The following is a 21,844-nucleotide window of genomic DNA, read 5'->3' on the forward strand; positions in this document are numbered from 1 at the left end:
GTCACCACTGCCCCCCAGCACACATCGGCTGCAACTCCCCGGCTCAGCCCTGTCTGCCGCTGGCCCCCGGGATGGCAGGGGCAAGGGAGGGGTTCTGGAGGGTGAACCCTCAGGGCCAGCTGTCCCTGCTTCTCCCCGTCCACCCTCCCACTGCCCCTCCAGAGCCTTGACCCAGAGGTCCTTTGATCCCATGTCCAGGTCAACTTCCCTCTGTAAAGAAAATATTCTCTGAGAAAGAGGCCTTTTTAATTTCTGATATAAATATTTGTTGAATTAATCAATAAGACTATTTCTTCACACTTCGGGGTACAGAAAAGGAACACTGCCGTTCATGTGGTCTTTACCTTTCTTGTGGGAACTAATTTAAAAATAAGTATTGGAATAGGGCATGAACTTACCAGAAGAGGAACCTTCATGAAGGAAAGGAAGGAAGCATATGGCTCTGGGATTGGATGAGAGGGAGGTGGGTTGGCCAGGGGTCAAGACAAAGGCACATCTTTATGTGGTTACAGAGAACAAAAGGTAAATCCATCTCAGTTTACATTCCAGTGAATGGCAGGGACAGGGACGGCTTTTGACACCTGACTTTGAAACAGTTGAACCTTCTCTTGGTTAATTATTTTTGCATTTAGCTCCCAAGTGATAACTCCCTGGTTGCTAGTAATAAAAACCACTTTAAAGGTTTATACTTCCAGTAAATGTAAGATACTTGGAAGGCTTCTCAGTTACAAAAACAAACAAAATAAGTTTCTTGATAGAGCAGAGTTGTTAACCCACTGCTGGGTTCATAGAAAGCAGAAGGAAAATTTCAAGACCTTCCTTTCCCTAAAGTGAGCTAGTTTAATCATCCGTAGGGCATGTGGTGACCATCAGGTAAGTGTCAAAGGAGGGGCTTCTCTGAAGATAGATGCCAATTTCACACTTTGGGTCAAAGCATAACTGCAGAGCTCAACCCGAGACTTCAACATTAAACTAGGACCCCTAAAGGAAGTGAAAGTGGTCCCAAAACCCAGTGGAAGTAAATGTAAATGGTGCCTGGAAGAAAACACCCTTAACACAGACCTCCAGGATCCCCACAGATTAAGTTCAACCAAATATGAGTTCACAAAGACAACAAGAGTGGGAGTCAACAGAAACAAAAACTGATATTATTTTCAAGGCTTCAGCTGGTAGGACGATCAGATACAGAATAGAAAATAAAAACTATGAATAAAACGTATGAAGAGAGTAAGAGGTGGACTAGCAAAAATGAGTAAACTATGAGACTTTCAAAATGACCAATCAGACTTGAAAAAGAATCAAATAAAAATTTTACAAAATGGAAACTGTAACTGTTGACTTGAAAACAAAACAAAAAGCCTCTGACCTAGTATTTACGCAGCAGATTGGATCACTGGTATACCAGAGGATAGATCTGAGAAAACTACCTAGAATACCACAGACAGAAAGAATGGAAATGCAATATATGAGAGAATGGTTAAGACGGGGAGTGCAGTGGGTTTAAATGGAATCTTAGAGGAAGAGAGTAACACAGAATATGGGGAAGAGATAATATTTGAAGATGTAATGGTTGAGAATTTTTCATGACTGTGAGAGTTATAAACCTGTAGATGCATAATACCTAATGTACACAGAAGAAGTCCACACCTAGAGACACTGCAGCTAAACTAAAGGATACCAAAAACCAAGAAAAGAAAAGGGGCCAGAGAGAAAAGACAGAACACAACAAAGAAATGACTATCAGACGGACAGCTTACTTCCCAACAGCAAAACTGGGAGCCCACAGACAGTAGAATGATATCCTCAGAGTGGAAGATTACTGTCAACATAAAACTGTATACTGTGGTATAATAAGAAATATATTTTGATCATTGTCCGGGTTCCTGGCACAAATCTCCTAAAACCCTTGCAACTTCCTAAGTGACAGGAGTATCTTTTGCCATTCACCAGAAGCCCTTTCGGGGCATACCTGAATTTATGCTAATGAGGTGACTGAGGTTTAGACCCCTAGATGGCCTCAGGATGGGGCCTGGTCACCAGAAAGACCAAGTGACCGGACGGTTGGAACTTTCAGCCCTACCCACTGACCTCAGGGAAGGGGAAGGGAGACGCTGGAGATGAAGTTCTATGTAAACTTTTGAACAATAAGAGTTGGAGAGCTTCTGGGTGGGTGAACACATCCACATGCCAGGAGGGTGGTGCACCCCAGTTCCATGGGGACAGAAGCTCCTGCACTCGGGACCTATGTACCTCTGCATCAGTATCCTTTATAACATCTTTTATAATAAACTCGTAAACATAAATAAACGTTTTTCAGAGTTCTGTGAGCTGCTTAGCAAAATAATGGAACTGGAGGAGGAGGCTGTGGGAACCTCTGATTTACAGCCAGTTGGTCAGAAGCACAAGTAACAACCTGGACTTGTGAGGGGTAACTGAAGTCGAGGAAGGGGCAGTCTTGTGGGACTGGGCTAATGACCTGTGGGGTCTGATTCGATCTCCAGGAAGACAGTGTCAGAACTGACTTACTGCTTCAGGATACTGGAAAAAAACACACGTGGGACAAACCCATTAAAACTATCTTTCAGGGCTTCCCTGGTGGCGCAGTGGTTGAGAGTCTGCCTGCCGATGCAGGGGACATGGTTTCGTGCCCCGGTCTGGGAAGATCCCACGTGCCGAGGAGTGGCTGGGCCCGTGAGCCATGGCCGCTGAGCCTGCGCGTCCGGAGCCTGTGCTCCGCAACGGGAGAGGCCCGCGTACTGCAAAAACAAACAAACAACGAACAAACAAACAATCTTTCAATATATTGGAAGATTGGGATTGACGTATACGCACTACTATATATAAAATAGATAACTAATAAGGACCTACTGTGTAGCACAGGGAACTCTACTCAGTACTCTGTAATGGCCTATATGGGGAAAGAATCTTAAAAAGAGTAGATGTATGTGTATGTATAACAGATTCACTTTGCTGTATACCTGAAACTAACATAACATTGTAAGTCAACTATACTCCAATAAAAATTAAAAAACAAACTGTGTTTCAAAAAAATGAGAGCAAAATAAAGGCTTTTAACTGAGAACTTATCTACAACACACCTCCCTAGAGGAACTTACAAGCTTTAGAAGCACATTATTTAGACTCTATTAAAGATATACTTCAGAGGGCTTCTCTGGTGGCGCAGTGGTTGAGAGTCCGCCTGCCGATGCAGGGGACACGGGTTCGTGCCCCGGTCTGGGAAGATCCCACATGCCGCGGAGCAGCTGGGCCCGTGAGCCATGGCCGTTGAGCCTGCGCGTCCGGAGCCTGTGCTCCGCAACGGGAGAGGCCACAACAGTGAGAGGCCCACATACCGCAAAAAAAAAAAAAAAAAAAAAAACATATACTTCAGAAAGAAGGTAAACATTGTGGGTGGAAGGTCTGAGATAACAAAAAAATATTAGTAAGTAAATAAACTGGTAAATATAAGGACAAATATAAGTAAACATCTATATAAAGTAATAATGCCCAATTTATGAGATTAAAAAGGACAGAAATACACACTGAATAGCAACAGCGTATAAGTTGGAAAGTAGATGGCCACGGTTATAATGCTCATGGTATTTTTCAGGAGGAGAGGTAAGGTATTAACTGCAGACTTTAAGTGTTATGTTACAATTCCAAGGGCAAACATTAAAAGAATAAGAAACACAGTAGATAACTTCCAAACTAGTAGAAGGGGAAAAACAGAATGAGAAAACAAAACTCAATTTAAAAAAAAAGAAACGTGGGGCTTCCCTAGTGGCTCAGTGGTTAAGAATCCACCTGCCAGTGCAGGGGTCACAGGTTCGAGCCCTGGTCCGGGAAGATTCCACATGCCGTGGAGCAACTAAGCCCGTTCGCCACAATTACTGAGCTTGCACTCTAGAGCCCGCGAGCCGCAACTACTGAGCCCATGTGCCACAACTACTAAAGCCCGCGCACCTAGAGCCCGTGCTCCACAACAAGAGAAGCCGCTGCAGTGAGAGGCCCGTGCACGCAACAGAGAGTAGCCCCCACTCACCGCAACTAGAGAACACAGTAACGCACACAGTAACGAAGATCCAACACAGCCAAAAATAAATAATAAATAAATAAATTTTAAAAATAAAAATAAAAAAAGAAATGCAAGCAATAGAAAAGAAATTTGCACAACAAAAGTGGGACAAATAAAAGTGATATAAATAAATCTGGATATATACATAATCACAATAGGCATAAATAGGCTAGCAGTTAAACATAAAGACTGTCATAATGAATTAAAAACTATAAGCTATGTGCACGAGACACACCTAAAACATAAGAACTCAAATACATCAAAAGCTAAGGGACAGAAAAAATATATTAAATAGTACTAAAAATTACTGAAAAGCTAGCCTACTTTTATTAGTATCAAATAAACTAATAACTTTAAGACAAAAGCATTACTAAGGGTAAAGAAGGTCTGTGCACAATTATAAAAGGTTCAATTAGCCAGGAAGATAGGATTCATATTTTATAAGCACCTAATTAGCCTGAAAGTATAGAGCAAAAGTTGTTAGGACCTCAGGGAAAACAGGCGATCCATCATTACAGAGGAACATTTGAATGTGCTTTTATTGACAGTTTAAACAGACACAAAATTAAGAAAGATACAGATTTTTAAACAACATATCAAAGTCAATATGTTGCATACCTATTATATTATGGCCAAGTATTCTTCCAGATGCTTGGGATACATTGGGAACAAAACAGATTAAGATGCCTGCCCTCTGGAGCTTCTGTTTTAGTGGGAAGAGCCAGAAGATAAAACAATAAACTTAGCAAATTACTGTGTTAGAAGTAAATTATCTACTATTTTAAAAGGCTATGGAAAAAGGAAAAAGAGCAGGATAAAAGAGCTAGGGAGCACCCATTGGTGCAGAGGTGAGAGTCACTGAAGCATTTAAAATAGGGTGGATTCAAGTAGGCCAGAGTTTGGAGGAGATGAGATTTAACACTGCAGTGCAAAGGCCCTGGGGTAGGGACATGCCTGGTATGCTTGGGACAAGGAGAACAGTGTGGCCGGAGCAGATTATGTGAGGGGAGAAACAGTAAGAGCTGAGATCAGCGGTAAAGGCAAGGGGTTCCTATAGGGCCTTCCGGGTCACTAGAAAGACTCGCTTTTACTCTGTGAGATAAGGGAGCTCTTGTAGCTTCTGGGTGACAAAGAGATGATATCAGTGAACTTAGGGCTTAGAAAGATGATGGGGTGGTGGGCACAAGCATAGAAATAGGGAGACCAGTTACACGCAAGTGTAGTAATAGCCGATTCGTTTGTCTGTTTTGTTTTTTGGGTTCCTTTTGGCCGCGCCTCGTGGCCTGTGGGATCTTAGTTCCCCAACCAGGGATTGAACCTGCACCCCCTGCAGCGGAAGCGTGGAGTCTTAACCGCCCGACCGCCGGGGAAGTCTCGTGATACCCTGTTTTGACCAGGACGACAGCAGTGTAGATAGAGACGGGGAGTCAGATTGTGGATATTTTCGGAAAGTAGAGACATGATTTCCTGGAGCTCTGAGCGGGGGTGTCAGAAAGACAGAAGCTCAGGCTCACTCACAGGCTTTGGTCTGAACAATTACAAGATGGAGCTGCCATCGACCAAGATGGGGGAGACTTCTCACCGTGTTTCTCTTTACGCTTTTTGATTTTTGAATCATGTTAAAGAATTGACTGGTCTAAAAATTTAATACTTCTTTAAAAACCCTATGACAAAAAAACATATATGCAAACTATCAGCTAGAGTTATAAAATATATATTTAGTATAGAATTATATTATGTTGAGCACTGCACAAATTTTCAGATTGGATACCACCACCCTCATTTCTGGATCCACGTTGACTTTCATGTGGTACTTGCTTTTTTTTCACATAACCGTTGAGATTCCAGCTTCCCAAAGATTATCACTGTGCTACAGGAAGTAGTACAAAGTTGAAATTGTGAACTCCCTCAAACTAGCAGTTTGCATGGTGTCTCACAGATGTAGAGAGCGCCATGTTTCCCTTGAAATTTTAAAATCTCCCTCAGGTACTCCTTGTGAATTTGCTGCAGTGCCCCAGGGCACTGTTTGGGGACCACAGCTATAAGCAGCAGCAGATGTTTAAAACAGCAAATGACATAATCTAATTATAGAATAAGATAATCAGAATAATCCCCTAAATGCATTGTACTGGATTATAACATATAACCACTTTATATTCACCTCAAACGAGCGGTTCATTACAACCACCAGTTAATCCTCAGCCCGTATAAACTGATGATCTCTATAACCTTCCCAAGCAAATAGCTTTCTTGGGATAACGCTATATCAACTGCATTTGTGCAAAGCCAAATTACAATTCTGTTCCTATCAAATTATGGCAATAACTTAATCAAACATCACTTTTAGCCCATTCTATACTATATTATTAAAATCTCCTTTGTGTTATGGCCCATAAAAATGTATGAAACTTCCACTAGACTGATTTAAAATCACATAATCTCTCCCATTCAGTTTACTCATGTATCTTATAATATTAAATAATTCTCAGAGTATATTTGTAAAAAATTAAAATCTATATCTATTTATGTTAGCACTGGAATATCAAAGTTTGGAAAAAAAAGAGAGAGAGAGAGAGAATAAGAAGTGGAAACCAAGACTTGTGACAAGCACAGTCAGAATGAAGCTGGATGGCCATTAAATCCATTTCTCAATACCTTATGGAAATAGAAGAGAATAAATAAAAACAAAGGAAATTTACAGGGTGACAAGGAAAAGTGAAGGAGCAGCCAACTTCATGTTGCTTTCACCAAATTATACAGAAGAAAGTTGGAGAGAGCATAATAAGTGATTCCTGTCACATCTCTGCTTCCAGTGATTCCTGAGAAAGCAAAACCCCACCTGGGAGCCGGAACATGGAAATCCATCCATTCCACTCTTGTGCTGCTGAGATCTGTGTTGGTAACAGTTTCTTCCTTAGAAAGCCAGCAGGGAAAGAGGAACTTTCAGAGCAGGAGATCCTGCCCTAAAAATGTTTTGTTCTAAAAACATGAAAACCTTCCAGCCCAGATGGAACGTGTGATCTGTGAATTTCCCTCATCCATATGTGTTCCATACCCATCCTTGTTATGTGAGCATCCGCTCTGCTGGGCGCCTGGCAGAGACCAGTGTTCACCCAGTCCACAGTCCAGAGGGGCCCACATGTTAGTCGAAGAAGTGCACAAATGTAAAGTTCCAACAACGACAAGTGTCAGGAGGAAGGAGGTCATCAGGCTATGAGCAAGCGGGACGGAGGCGTGGCCCAGGGAGGGGATGGGGGTGAAGGAGGGGCCAGCCTGGAGCACGAGGGGGCAGGAGACAGGGGTTCCAGGAAGCAGGGTCGCAGGTGCAAAGGCCCTGTGGCAGGGTTGCGGGGGTGGGTACAGTTAACTGGAGAGACCGCAGCTTAATGTGTTAGGAGTGCAGAAATCCAGGCGCACGAGGCGCGATGGCGCTGAACCACCTAAAAGGGCTGTAAGAGGCCACAGGAGCGCTCCAAGAGAGGACGGACGGGGCGGAGGGGAAGGGAGAAGGTTCTGGCGATACAGCACGGGTCTAAACACGGGCTTGTGGGACAGGACAGCGTAGAGCATCTGTCGAGAGAGCGCACTTCAAGGGAAGAGTCCAGTTTTGAACTTGTGCAATTTGATGTGCTCTTGAGACGCCTTAAGTGTGTCAGGCAGGCAGGTGGACTTGTGGCTCCGACATTCCCAGGGGAGGCGAGGAGTGGGGTGGGAGGGAGGAAAACAGGCATGTTGTGTGTACGCCCCAGGTCATCCACAGGGGCGGCGAAGGCGGCCTGGAGGGTGGACAGGATGAGAGGACAGCAGGGCCAAGGAGCAGCCCCGAAGAACAGCAAGGTCCACAGCCCTGAGGAGGAGGATGAGCCTGCGAAGGCGAACAGGAAGAACTGCCGGCCAGGGAGGGAATGAACGCAGGGTCAGCTCGTGGGCAGGAAGGAGCGAGCGAGCCGAGAACAGAAGGGCACGAACCGTGGCGAATGCTTCCGAGAAGCGGAGCGGGACGATGATTGTAACATGGCAGCTGGAAGCGCTGGGGGCCCTCGGGCTGGGGGCTCTGGTGGAGGACAGCCAAGGAAGCCAGGCTGGGGAACGCTGAGCAGAGCAGGGGGAGGCGGGAGAAGGCAGACCCGGATCTGGCTAGGTTTTCAGAAGTCTGGAAGGAGAGAGAGGCGGAGGGGTGAGGGGTGGAGGAAGGGGCTGAGTCTGAAGACGGGATATTCCTTCCTGGGGAGGTGTGGGCTCCGGGCTCCCAGCCTGCCTGAAGGGAATGGCTCTGCGGAGGCAGTCCCTCCATCCAGAAGAGGGAAAGGGGACAGGGGCTGTGCAGCGGGGCAGAACCTGCCCCAGGGGCGACCGGTTTCCCTCCGCGGGCTCCTCTTTTCTCCGGGAAGGAGAGCCATGACGACCTGCTGAGGGTGAGAGGCAGGCCGAGCGGTGCGGGGGCTTAGAGAGAACACAGAGACGCTGAAAAAGTGAGTGCAGGATGTGGGAGAACAAGGCTGGAGAGAGAAAGGTGGCTGGGCCCTGGGGCAGAGCTGGGAGTCCGTCCGCGGTGATGGTTAGTGTCCAGGGCACCAGGCGAGCCCGTGGACTGGCATTCCCCAGAGCCGGGCTGCTGGAAGAAGCTGTTGATAGAGGATGATCGGGCTTCTTCGGGTCTGAGGTTTTCGCAGTCGGGTGTGGCAGAAAGATGACACCAAGTGTCACGGAGAGAGCAATGGAATTAATTCTAGGATAATCACTCAGAAATGGAAAGTCAGTACAAAACACTCATCCCTGACCACAAAGAGTCTCCCATGTAGTTGATGCAGCAGCACGCACACAGTGGGAAGGACAAAGCAGCAGAGAAGCAAAGCTGGAGTCCAGACCCTAAGTGTCCCAGGGACTCAGGGCAGGGACCTGTGACAGGGGTGCCTGCGGAAGGGCTTCTGGGAGGGAGTGAAGCCCGATGTGGCTCTTGAAGGATGGAGAGACGTGGCTAGTGTTTCATTGAAATACACTTCGACAAGTTCCATCTTCGCAAACCAAGAGTTCCCCAGGAAGGAGGGAGTGTTGGGCCCTCTTTATTTGAGAAGAAAAGAGATGAGAAATCAAAGCCAATTATGATGAAATTAAAAGAGACCCTTAGCAAAGGAGATATTTTCATGAGTTCCTGCCTAATCTTTTACAAGCACCGCCAAGTTAATAGCTCTGTATCTTTTTGGTGTTTGCACTTGTAATGCTTTTAATACCTGTTGATTCTGTTGTGCTTTTTTGTGTATTAAATATTTTTCATTTTGCTAAATAAATAAATAAAATAATGGAGACCCACAGCGATCCCCCAGTCTAATGCTACTGTTTCACTGTGCAGATTACAGCACCCCCTGGTACGGCCGTGCCTTTATAATCGCGGAGGAGCTTGCCACTGAGTTGTACTAGACAGCTACTGCATCAGCATTTCTTCCACAATGCCTTTCCTTCACAATGCCTTCACGTCTCCTTTGGGTTTCTCTCCATCCGCCCGCCACCACCCCCCACCCTCTCCCCACACCCCCTGGTCAGGTGAATAGCTAGATTTAATGACTTGTGCACAAACACTTCACAAACCACAGGCTCTACCACTTAAAAGAACCTCTTAAGTAGTGAACAATATTTTTCAATACTGTATCCGTGAGCCCCCCTTTTTTTCCTATAAGCACATTTTATTTTATTTTATTTTTTTATTTTTATTTTTTGCGGTACACAGGCCTCTCACTGTTGTGGCCTCTCCCGTTGCGGAGCACAGGCTCCGGCCGCGCAGGCTTAGCAGCCATGGCTCACGGGCCCAGCCGCTCCGCGGGATGTGGGATCTTCCCAAACCGGGGCGCGAACCCGTGTCCCCTGCGTCGGCAGGCGGACTCTCAACCAACCACTGCGCCACCAGGGAAGCCCTATTTTTTTATATTAAGGGCTCACCAGCCATTCATAAGTTTTACCAAGATATTAACTACAGCGCTGCCTGATCCTTGAAAGGCCTGGATAAGTCTCTCCTGTAGCCTATTACTTTGACATCACACAAACTAAAATATGTCCTTGTCTCTAATTCACATTAATGAGCTGATGCAGATAATGACAATGAGCTATCATCTTGAATAAGGCTGAGTTGATTCTATTTGTTAACTTCTATCTTCCACATAGGGCAATGGGCTGTGAACTTTCAGACTTGAGGACAAAATTCTTGGGTTTCAAAGTCTTCAGTCTGAGAAATTTTTAATTTATTAGTTTGGCATTCTACCTAGCTCAACCATTCTATTGCTATATGGCCTACCTCGAAACTGGTAGCACAACTAATAATGGTTTATTATCATTAGCTTACATCAGTATTTTTTTTCTTTTTTTTTTGCGGTATGCGGGCCTCTCACTGTTGTGGCCTCTCCCATTGCGGAGCACAGGCTCCGGACGTGCGGGCTCAGTGGCCATGGCTCACGGGCCCAGCCGCTCCGCAGCATGTGGGATCTTCCCGGACCGGGCCATGAACCCGTGTCCCCTGCATCGGCAAGCAGACTCTCAACCACTGTGCCACCAGGGAAGCCCTTTACATCAGTATTTTAACAAAGCATTTATACTTTTCTTCCTGTCTTTATAGATATTCTATACATATAGGAAACACACACATATAGTTTCATTTATATATGCTACATAATATTCATGAAAGAAAACAAAAAGATTTGTGTTAACCTAATTACCATCTTGAAGGAAAAAATAACACACCCCACAGGAATAAGTATGCATCATGAAATCCAAATAGTTCTTAATTTATGGAGATAAAAGTGATTTTGGAGTTTACTTATTAAACTTTTATTAGGTTAGTTAAATAATAAACTGGAAGCGCTAGTTCTATTATGAAGGCAACATTTAAAGTCCCTTCAGGTTGCAAATATTTAATAAACTCTCACAACAAAAGTGCAAGACCACTTTATACTTAATAGTTGTCAAACCACTTGGGCAAATAGTTTTTCATTTTCTATTTGTGCTGACAGTCACATTCATAGTCCTATAAAGCTCATGATCGCAAAAGTATATTGTAGATACTCCCACACAGAGAAGCTGTAGGCTTCTCCCCGGTGCCCTGGGAAGGGCCTCTTGTTCCTGTTTATACCATGCCAGTCCAACAGACTGGTGTGGACCAGCCCAGACTTTCCGCTGAGCCACTGGTCATCAATGTGGACAGTGCCGGAGCCCAACATAAGACATTAAATAAAGAAGCTTTGTTGTGAACGGCAACAGACACAAGGGCAAAGTGGAGGGTGGGAGGGTGAGTAAAGGGTTTAGTACAAAGTGCCCAAGTGTTCCTGATTGTATTACAGTTCTAGAGTCGGGGGAGAGTGTGTACAGGGGAAGATATTGTTGACGTGGAGGATGGTAGAGGGAGGAGGATGGGGGGAGCTGGGGAGGTCTAGGCTCCCCTTGGCCTTGACTCACATTAATACTTGGCATTAACCTTGCTGCTCATACTTAGTGGTCACCTGCCAAGCATCACATTCAACACTCTAGACACCGTATCTCATCTGATCTTTAACCAAATGGAGTAGGTACTATTGTTATTATCTCCATTTTCCAGATAAGAAAATTGAGGCTTAGTAAGATGAGGTAAACTAGTCCAGCCTAAACCTTCCTCAGTCAGGCAACTCACATGAGTTACCTCAAATATGCAAGTCAGAGAGCAAGGCTGGCTGACCCTAAGATCCTTTGGAGATCCTGACAGCCTCTGAGGCAAGAGTCACAGCAACGTCAGAAACCGTCCACCTGAAATTCAAGTCTTCATCATGTTAAAAACTTCTAAAGGAGTCCTTTCCTTTTTTTTCTTTAAGGAGTAATTAAATAGATGTTTGGAATAAATGATTAAACGCATGTTTAATTGAATATGTGCCATAATCTACAATGACATCAGCTGTGATTTTAATAAGTGCAATCTAAATTTGGAAAGACCTGTATCACTGAGAAGTTTTCATTTCTCTGACATCCCTTGTCATTTCAAAATAAGGGAAAATACTGTAAATCAACTATATTTCAATAAAAAACAAAAAATACACAAAAAAAGGAGAAAATAAATATTCCTCAAAGTTTCATTAAATCCTAATGAATCATAAATAGTATCCTTAAAGGATACGAAATTGATTTCCAAAGCAATTATTTATTAAAGCAAATTGCTGAGTTTTCCCTTATGAAAAGTATGATTAACACATGGTACAGTAAAACTCATGTGACTTACTTTTCCTTTTTAATACTATATGACCCAACTCACAAAAGGTATCTTGATCGCTCTCTTCAGCAAAACATTCAAACTTCTATCCCACTCAAGTCACCTCCAATGCTGCAAAACGTGGCTTTTGTTTATTTGTTTTGTGTATTAAATCTGCTGATTGCAAGGGGTGTCATTCCTGCAAGGGCAACACTGAATTCACACTGGCAAGAAAACTGAGTTTGCAGTTAAGCTGCAAACCTGGGAATAATAAACAACTACTGGACAAGGAATAAATAAGTGAGACCCAGCTGGTAATGGTGCTGAAGTGAAGGCATACAGACGTGTCCTCACATAGCCATTTCACACTGAGACATATACAAAATCAACTTCACTAATTTATATGATTTTTTCAGTCAAAACCATGTTTATAAATCGTGAGGCATTATTAATGACACTTCATTAATTCAGATATAGGCACCCTAGATACTATGTGCCCAGACGAATGCAGAATTGTATTGGTTTTCATTCAACCAAGCTTACACAAAAAGGACTGAAAAAAAACAGAAAAGGAAATCTCTTACACGTAGCAGACACTGAGATATTTAATCTGATTATAATAGACAGTTGACTACAAATTATGCCACATTCAGATGAAACAGGAGGCATCCAGCACGTCAAGCCGGGGGGTATGGTGCTGGGTATGGAAGCTGGTACACGGGCACTGGTGGGTGGAGCACGTCCCAAATTGGAGCAAGTCGGACATGGCAGGAGTGGGAATTATCTGAAAAGGGCTATTTATTCCTCCTCAAAAATCTCAAGACACAGATTGAACCAGGCTTATTTTATCTCCTGAACATTTCCTACCACTTAAATATGAATGCATATTTTAAAACACAACTTGACGATAATAATAATAAAGCGGGTAGACTGAACAATGAGAAAACTGAGCAAGATAAGCACAAAGGATTCAAGATCAGTAAAGGACCCAATGGGAAAAAGAACTACAATGTGTAACTTGACATGACTGTAATTTTGGATACTATTCTAACTTTAATTAATTTCTTAGGGAAATCAATAAATATGTCATACCAGATCCCCTAGACTCTACAAGTTTTGCAATTGCGTCTAGCTTCTACAAAAGAATCCTGACTTCACAATTAAAAAAAAAAAGGGACACAAATTCACCATTAATGTTAAAACAAAAAAATCTCTTTTCCCCCCTCCTTATCCCTTCATATCAGTGTCTGAAAATAGATACTTTCCACTTACTGGACTCATCTTAAAAAAAAACCCACAAAATTCCTTTGTGACGCTATGGCTGATAAGCATAGAAGGATTCCTCCCACCCAGTAATTAATTTACTCTGAACGTTTCTGCCCCAGGGTTCATTGGCTTTGGGAAGTGAATGAGTCGAAAACTAAAATTACTACTACCCAGAGATAATAGTTGAGGGTGTTCCAAGAGTGACTGCAACAAATCACAGCTGGATGGTCTAATGCTTTGGTCCCTGTTCCACAGACAGCAGGGGTCGTTTAAATGGGAATGGGAACTTTCCCTGGTTCTCCCCCAAAGGTGTACAAAATGACTTCAGGCGCATTTTTAAGAAAATAGTTTCCATAGCGTGACCTAGAAGAGGTCACCAAGATTGTGCAAGTCTCTGCACGCTCTTGTCCAGACCATCTGCCTCCCTGTTTCTGGAGAGGGTGGGGAGCAGCCACGAAGCAGAGAGATGTAATAACATTAAGGGTTGTAATAACAAACTTTAAGCAATTAGGTAGCCTGCCTGGCATATACAGAATTGTCCAAATTAGGTGCAATACCTATGACCACCCCTTCCAAATACCTTCTAAAGAAGACTTCTAAAAAATTCTTGAATTATATCTGTCTGTTTGTAAAATAGGGATACCACCACCAATTTATATACTGAAGTTTCTATTTTATGATGGTGGTAGCAACCATAACAATCTTAGAACAAAGAATATCATAAAAGGACTTTTTTCTACTAATTTTCTTAACAAGTTTGTGGCAGTGGGAGAAGATCACCTGAACTTTTTAATCTTATTTTTACTTTTTGATACTTAATTTCTTATTCCATACTTTAAAATATATATATTAGCTTGAACATCAGCTCTCATTTGGAAATAGTTTTATAACCTTGTAAAGAATATAGGTTGAAATAATTAAGAATTTTAAAAACTAATGTCTCAATATGATTCTAGCATGAAGCCCACTCTTGGAAAGGTGTGGCTCTCATTACAACTTAGACTGCAAATTGAACAGCAATTTGAAAGTTCTGAGGTTTCAGAGGAGCAGACAGGGCAAATTAGAGTCAATTACACAGGCAGGAAAAAACAAGCAGTTGAAAATGTTTGTGAATTGTGTTTTTATCTGTCCTGAGGCAAGAGGTCAATTTTCAACAACTGCTCCATCAACACTCATTTTCTAAGATTACCATATTTTAAAAGTTAATCTTTCTGTGTGCAGACAAGACAAAAGCAAAGACACACGTATATTTCAATTAAAGCCTTCTTTTGAAATGTGAGCTACCTTTAGATGTCTAGAAAATAAATGTTTTATTTTGACGAGCCAAATAAAAGTGTTCGATAGCAAAGCTGGATAGAGATGTGAATCAGAGTACAAAGGTCTGCCATTCCAGCATCTATAAACTCAAAAGCCCAAGTTAATAGCCTTAAGGGGATTTGTCTGTTGAACAAGGATCATTAAATCAATCTTTTGATTAATGGCTACTTGACTAAAATTAAAACATCATCAGGAATACTTAAACTCTTGCTTAGAATCTTACTTTAATTTGTATCAGAGACGTACACTCTACCGCAGACCATCTGTCAATGTGGTATCTTCAAGCTCGATCAGACACTTCTGATGGGTGTTTCTCACTGGATGGCCTGTGGCCAACTTCAACCAAAAGAATGAAGTCATATTCAACTTTTACCTCCCAAAGACTCTGACATGAAATTATTGAAATAGACCAAAGATTTAGAGGCTATCACAGAGGTAATACAGGCTTTAAAAAAAATTGAAGAAAAATTTGCTGATGAAAACAATGTGAATGTGGTCCATTCAAAAGGAACCCGGGCTTGGAGTCAGGAGACCTGTGACAGAGCCCTGGGCCTCCTGCCACTTCATCACTGCCTACCCTTGGGCAAATTGTTCCAACTCTCTCTCTCTCTCTCTTTTTTTTTTTTTTTGTGGTACACGGGCCTCTCACTGTTGTGGCCTCTCCCGTTGCTGAGCACAGGCTCCAGACGCGCAGGCTCAGCGGCCATGGCTCATGGGCCCAGCCACTCCGCGGCATGTGGGATCTTCCAGGAACCGGGGCACGAACCCATGTCCCCTGCATCGGCAGGCGGACTCTCTACCACTGTGCCACCAGGGAAGTGTTCCAACTCTCTTGATCTCGCTTTATACTTTTAAAAAGTGAGTTGGAGAAGATAGAGAATGCAAATGATGTACTGTTTGGCCTAGACTGTGATTTAGAAAATGTGTGAATTAATCACCAATTTTGTTCAGACTGGAGAAAATTTTCATACAGATTTAGATCTCTGGCTTCTTTGAAAAAAGGAAAGGTCTGGCATCCTGCCCAGCATCACTCACCCGGCGCTGAGCAGTGGCAGGGATGCACACCTAGTTGGGCACAGGCCCAACCATTCCCTATAGTCTTCGGCCTAATGTCTTTGCTCATCCCAGGGTTTTGGCCACCCCTGGGCTCCAGTGCCTGGCATGCAGGAGACAGTCTCCCAAATATAAATGAATCATGAAACAACTGTCCACAGAGATTCTCTGAATCCTAGAAGAAACAGAAGACCTCGTGAAGTGTGGCATTAATATGGGTGGAGGAGGGCAGGGACAAGGTAGAAAGATAAGCCACAGCTCCAGTATTATAATCAAGAACAGGCATGATCTTGGGCCTTCCTTGAAATCGACATAAAGACGTGGAAGGGATGCTAAACAGAGATGAACACCTGCAGCTGCCTGTGGTTATGTCTCCAGAGGAGCATCAAGGTGGACTCACAGGAAAGGTGGAATGAGAAAGACAAGAGCCAGGTGGAGATGAGATGACCCAGTGTATCTTGAGGCCAGCCTACCCACGCAGTACCTCCCAGATACGCAAACCAACCAACCCTCTAAGCCAGTGGAAGTTAGGTTTCTGACACTTGCCATTGAAGACATCCAAATACAACACTCAAACACTGAGTGAAGATAGAATGAATATAAACCTCTTTCATCTGGGGGAGATGAATGCTAGCAGCAAGGACACAACACTTCTGGAAACTGAACCTGAAAGTTTCACATGAACATATTTTACTTTTCATAGTCAGAGATCTAACACGCCAAAATAATTTAATACTTCCTGATGGCTTTCTGGATATTCATCCTGCAATGAGGTCACCCTAAAAGGAGAGTTCCCCAAGTGGATTGTGAAAGAGAGGCTTCCATAAGGCACTGGAAGACCCAATGCTGGCAGCAATTCTGGCAGGGGGCCCTAAGTCCTACAGCCCTCCAGGAGTGGGGCCTGGCTGGCTATGAAGAAGACAGGGTGGAGTCCGGTGTGGAAGACAAGCTATCTCCCTGGTACACCCAGGGGACACATCTGCTGAAAAACCAGTGAGAGATCGCATGCATTTAGAAAGCCTATCACTCACACATGATCAATAAAACCTACCAGATGATGGAGAAGGGGATGAACATGTATAGTTGAGCATTTTTTTTTTTTAAGGAAGGATTTTTTCAGCAGTTGGGACCTACATTAAGATTCCAGAAGGGAAGCACTGAATTCCCGATTTGGTTAGGGCTGAACTTTTGTTTTCCCTTCCATCAGCAGAACAGAGGGGTGGCTTGTTTTATTGCACGAGAAAGAACAATATGAGGAAGGTTACCATTATGCAGTTTATATAGCTTTCCCGGATTCCCGTGTCAAGTGATGAATTGACCATGCATTTTTATCTCCTTCCCTTCCAGAAACCCTGCTAAAATGACAATAAAGGAAGCTTGCAATGGAAAAAACAACCCTAACAAAGAAAACTGTAACACTGGACAACATAAGAGGAGAAATGTCAAAGAATCTTTCAAAGACAAAAAAATAAAGGGAGGATTGTTAACTGATAGAAGAGGAGAGAAAGATGCTACTTCCGTGCCCATGGCCACTCTGCTTCAGAGATGCAGAGGCCAGGCGCCCAGGGTTCAGGTAACAGAAAGTGCATTGCCCGTTGCCAGCCACGGCTCCCCACGGGAGACAGGGGATGGATTCTTTAGAGGACTGAACCCAGGAGGCTTCAGAGTTGGGAACACCAGGCCCAGAGCAGGGCTGGGCCGGGGCACAGGAGGAGTGGAAATCTCCGCTGTCACCCCTGGGACCTCAGCCCTTGCTCTCTGCTCTGCTCCGGACACACCCAAATCCGGTGGCCACGCCTCTCAGAAGGAACAACCACAGAGAAAGGCTGTCCCACTCCCCGCCCACCTTCATGTAAAAGCCCAGCAGGTCAGGCGTTGCCACGTGCCCAGAGGGTGGGATCTGTTTTCCAACATCTCATTCTGAAATCTGAACGGATAGCAATGAACCATCAGATATAGAAGGAAAGCTTCTAATATGGAAGAAAAGGACTGAAAGAAATCTACAATTTTTAGTGATATTTAACATCACATAATATTAAATCACCAAATTCAGTACTTCACAAAGTACTCAAAATAACTGAGGCAGGGAATTCCCTGGCAGCCCAGTGGTTAGACTCCATGCTTCCACTGCAGGGGGCACAGGTTCAATTCCTGGTCAGGGAACGAAGATTCCCACAAGCTGTGTAGTGCAGCCAAAACCCACCCCGCCGGCCAAAAAAACCAAAAACAAACAAAAAAATCTGAGGCCTAGTAAGGTGAACACTATTCCTTTAACCAAAAGCTGGTATTATTTTAGCCAAAAGGAGGGATGGAATGAGAAATGAAAAGGAACAGGAACGCTATAGCATCATCTATCAGGGCAGAAAGTCAACAGGTGATATCTATAGTTGACAAATTCATAAACAACAGTATAAGCTTATGACCTATAAATATAGGGGTAAATACCAGGGGAAATTATTATTATGAATATCTGTGTGTGCTAATATGGAAAGTTCTCTAAGAAAAAGTATGAAGTGAAAAGAGCCAGATGCCTTTAATACACCCCCATTTCTGTTTCTGAGAAATGTTATACATTCATATATTTGTATATGAAACTTATAGGAAGTACCTAAAAGCTAGAGGAGCACGTTTGGGGGTCTGGGGTGGAGATGAAGTTCCTCACATGGTTATTCTCATAATAATGATGGCGGGGAAGACCAAAGCACTCGTGAAGTTTCTACCTCAGGGGCATATCATGTAACTCCAAGTCAATGGTTCCCCGCAAGGGGTGCATGTTCCCCTGCAAGGAGATTGGAGCATTTCTATTTCTATTTATCTTTTATCTAAGAAAATTAACCTTTGCAAAATTTATTTTACAGTTTGACATATGGCCTCTGCAATCCATATATCAAACTGTCATGTGCTGTATATTGTAGGGGAGATAGCCTGAAGAAATGGTAGGAACCCACATCTTGGCAGTGGAGGGGTTGGCGGTGGGAAACACCCCAGCTTTGTCCATGCCTGGTGTGTTGCAATGGCTTGCATTTTACATGTGCCCACCTGGGTGGATGTACAGAACATACCATCTGGATTTAACTAAGCTAAATCAACCCTCGAAAAACAGACCTGTGCTTAAGAGGATACCCGAAAAGAAACCACCAAGTGAAACTAATACTAAAAACACAAGCACCAGTTAACAAGACTATGGCAGCGCTAACAGAGAGCTAAGCTTCTGGCACATTCTCTCCACTGACTATTTATGAGGTCAAAGAACTGATGATTTAATCAGATAGGACAAGAATAGTTTGAGAACAACCGAAATTATTGAGAAGACTGTTTAAAATGTGGACTCCCATACATTTTGGTTAACTGATATACATACACTTCCCTAAGTCTTAGTACGTTGTACCTTGAGACATTAGCTGATGACAGATGGAGGACAGCTATCAAAATGGGCAAGTCATTTAAAAACTAAGCACTCAACAAAAGACAAACAGCTGTAGCTTTTTCAATGATGTTTAACATCCTGTAATACTAAACTACCAAGTTTAGCACTCCACAAAATGTTACGAATTTAATGATTAACATACTGAAGCTACTTTCTAGGTTCCTTTAACAGCCAAGGATTAAAAACCACATACAGGGCTTCCCTGGTGGCGCAGTGGTTGAGAGTCCGCTTGCCGATGCAGGGGACACGGGTTCGTGCCCCGGTCCAGGAAGATCCCATATGCCGCGGAGCGGCTAGGCCTGTGAGCCATGGCTGCTGAGCCTGCACGTCCGGAGCCTGTGCTCCGCAACGGGAGAGGCCACAACAGTGAGAGGCCCGCGTACCGCAAAAAACAAAAAACAAAAAAACAAAAAAACCCCACATACTACTGATTATTCCCACTTAAGGTAAAAATGGCCAAAAGTACATGAAAAACCAATATGGCACCAAATTCAAATGAGTTCCTTTGTCAGCAAATACTACTGGCAGATACATAGAAAATACTGGTCAGTATTTTAAGACTTGAGGATGAGAACAAATTATGTAGCCTGCGGGATTTCCTTTATAGCTGCATCAAAGTGAAGAGGATTCTAACATGTTTCTGCTTTTGGTATTTGCTAAATTACTCCATATATTCAAAGAACCACTGTGTGTGGTTGAGAGGGAAGCAGAGCCCGTGTACTTTAAAAAGTTGTGGAATTTAAGGCACGAGTCATGCACTTTTCCTTCGCAAAAACACAAGTGTTCCAAATTCGTGGACCTTTGCAGGGGTGGGAGGTGCCTGTCAGTAGCATGCTACAGAGCAGCAAAAAAATAAACACGTGTTAAGTTTCCTTTCAAAGTAAAGACTCAACACGGGGTAAGAAAATAACTGCTTTTTAAGAGAAACCAAAGCTTTGAAAAGAGAAGATTCTAAGAAAACAGATGTTGGGAAATGTTTCCACTGTTTTGTGATCTTGTAGCCAAAAACAATGTAACTATGCCATCTGAAAACTCCTATATCAGCACACTCAAAAATTTGGAAGTAGAATATTCTAGCCTATTAGAAATCTTGCCAAAGAGTTTCAAAGCTTATTTGTTACTGGGTGCTGAACCCATTTGTTAAAACTTTAAAAACAACAATACCTTCCAGTAAATTTAAAAGTTTTCAGGAAAATTAAAATTTAACATCTGAAAGTCAACTAAAAGCATTGTCAAGTCAACTGAAACTGGCAGGATGGGCCGAGACAAGGCATATGATGACTTAGTGACAATGGCCAGTGATACACCTCTTCTGTTTCCATTTATAAATCTTTGTGAGTATATTTTTCAGCCATTAAACAAAAGCCATTAAAACCAAGAAGGGGCGGGGAGGAAAAGACTGGGAGTTTGGGATTGACATGTACACACTGCTATATTTAAGACAGATAACCAGGGCTTCCCTGGTGGCGCAGTGGTTGAGAGGCCGCCTGCTGATGCAGGGGACACGGGTTCATGCCCCGGTCTGGGAGGATCCCATATGCCGCGGAGCGGCTGGACCTGTGAGCCATGGCCGCTGAGCCTGCGCGTCCGGAGCCTGTGCTCCGCAACGGGAGAGGCCACAACAGTGAAAGGCCCGCGTACTGCAAAAAAAAAAAAAAAAAAAAAACAGATAACCAGCAAGGACCTACTATAAAATACAGGGAACCCTGCTCAGTATTCTGTAATAACCTAAATGGGAAAAGAATTTGAAAAAGAATAGATACATGTATATGTATAACTGAATCATTTTGCTGTACACCTGAAACTAACACAACACTGTTAATCAACTATACTCCAATAAAAACAAAATACATGGAACCTTAGAGGTAGCTTAAAAAAAATCAGTATTAAGACAAATTTTTCTTCAAATTCACAAAGTATACTTCTCTCACTAAAAAATTAATCATTTTTAATGAGGGCAAAAGACTTTTTTATAGTGTTAAAATTATTTTAAAATGTTTAATCTTACCATTTTTCTCTTTTGGAGATGCTGTAACATGTACACAACATTAATATTTGCATACGAACATTATGTATAAATGAGTATACACGTTAGCATGCTTAAATTTCATCCACATGATGTATGATCAAAAATAGCTGGGGGCCTCCCTGGTGGCGCAGTGGTTAAGAGTCCGCCTGCCGATGCAGGGGATACGGGTTCGTGCCCCGGTCTGGGGGGATCCCATATGCCGCGGAGCGGCTGGGCCCGTGAGCCATGGCCGCTGGGCCTGCGCATCCGGAGCCTGTGCTCCGCAACGGGAGAGGCCACAACAGTGAGAGGCCCGCATACCGCAAAAAGAAAAAATAAAATAAAATAAAATAAAAAAATAGCTGGAGTGGGCTTCCCTGGTGGCGCAGTGGTTGAGAGTCCGCCTGCCGATGTGGGGGACGCGGGTTCATGCCCCGGTCCGGGAGGATCCCACATGCCGCGGAGCGGCTGGGCCCGTGAGCCATGGCCGCTGAGCCT

The 21,844-nt window shown here is 43.4% G+C and overlaps 1 protein-coding gene across 1 annotated transcript in view; it reads right to left on the reverse strand.

Annotated features, from left to right (window-relative positions):
* The window catches only part of PIP4K2A (phosphatidylinositol-5-phosphate 4-kinase type 2 alpha), a 177,765-nt gene that overhangs the window by 74,068 nt on the left and 81,853 nt on the right, over positions 1 to 21,844 (reverse strand). The gene's annotated exons all lie outside the window — the stretch shown is intronic.

Source organism: Mesoplodon densirostris, chromosome 4, assembly GCF_025265405.1.
Source record: "Mesoplodon densirostris isolate mMesDen1 chromosome 4, mMesDen1 primary haplotype, whole genome shotgun sequence".
Lineage (NCBI taxonomy): Eukaryota > Metazoa > Chordata > Mammalia > Artiodactyla > Ziphiidae > Mesoplodon > Mesoplodon densirostris.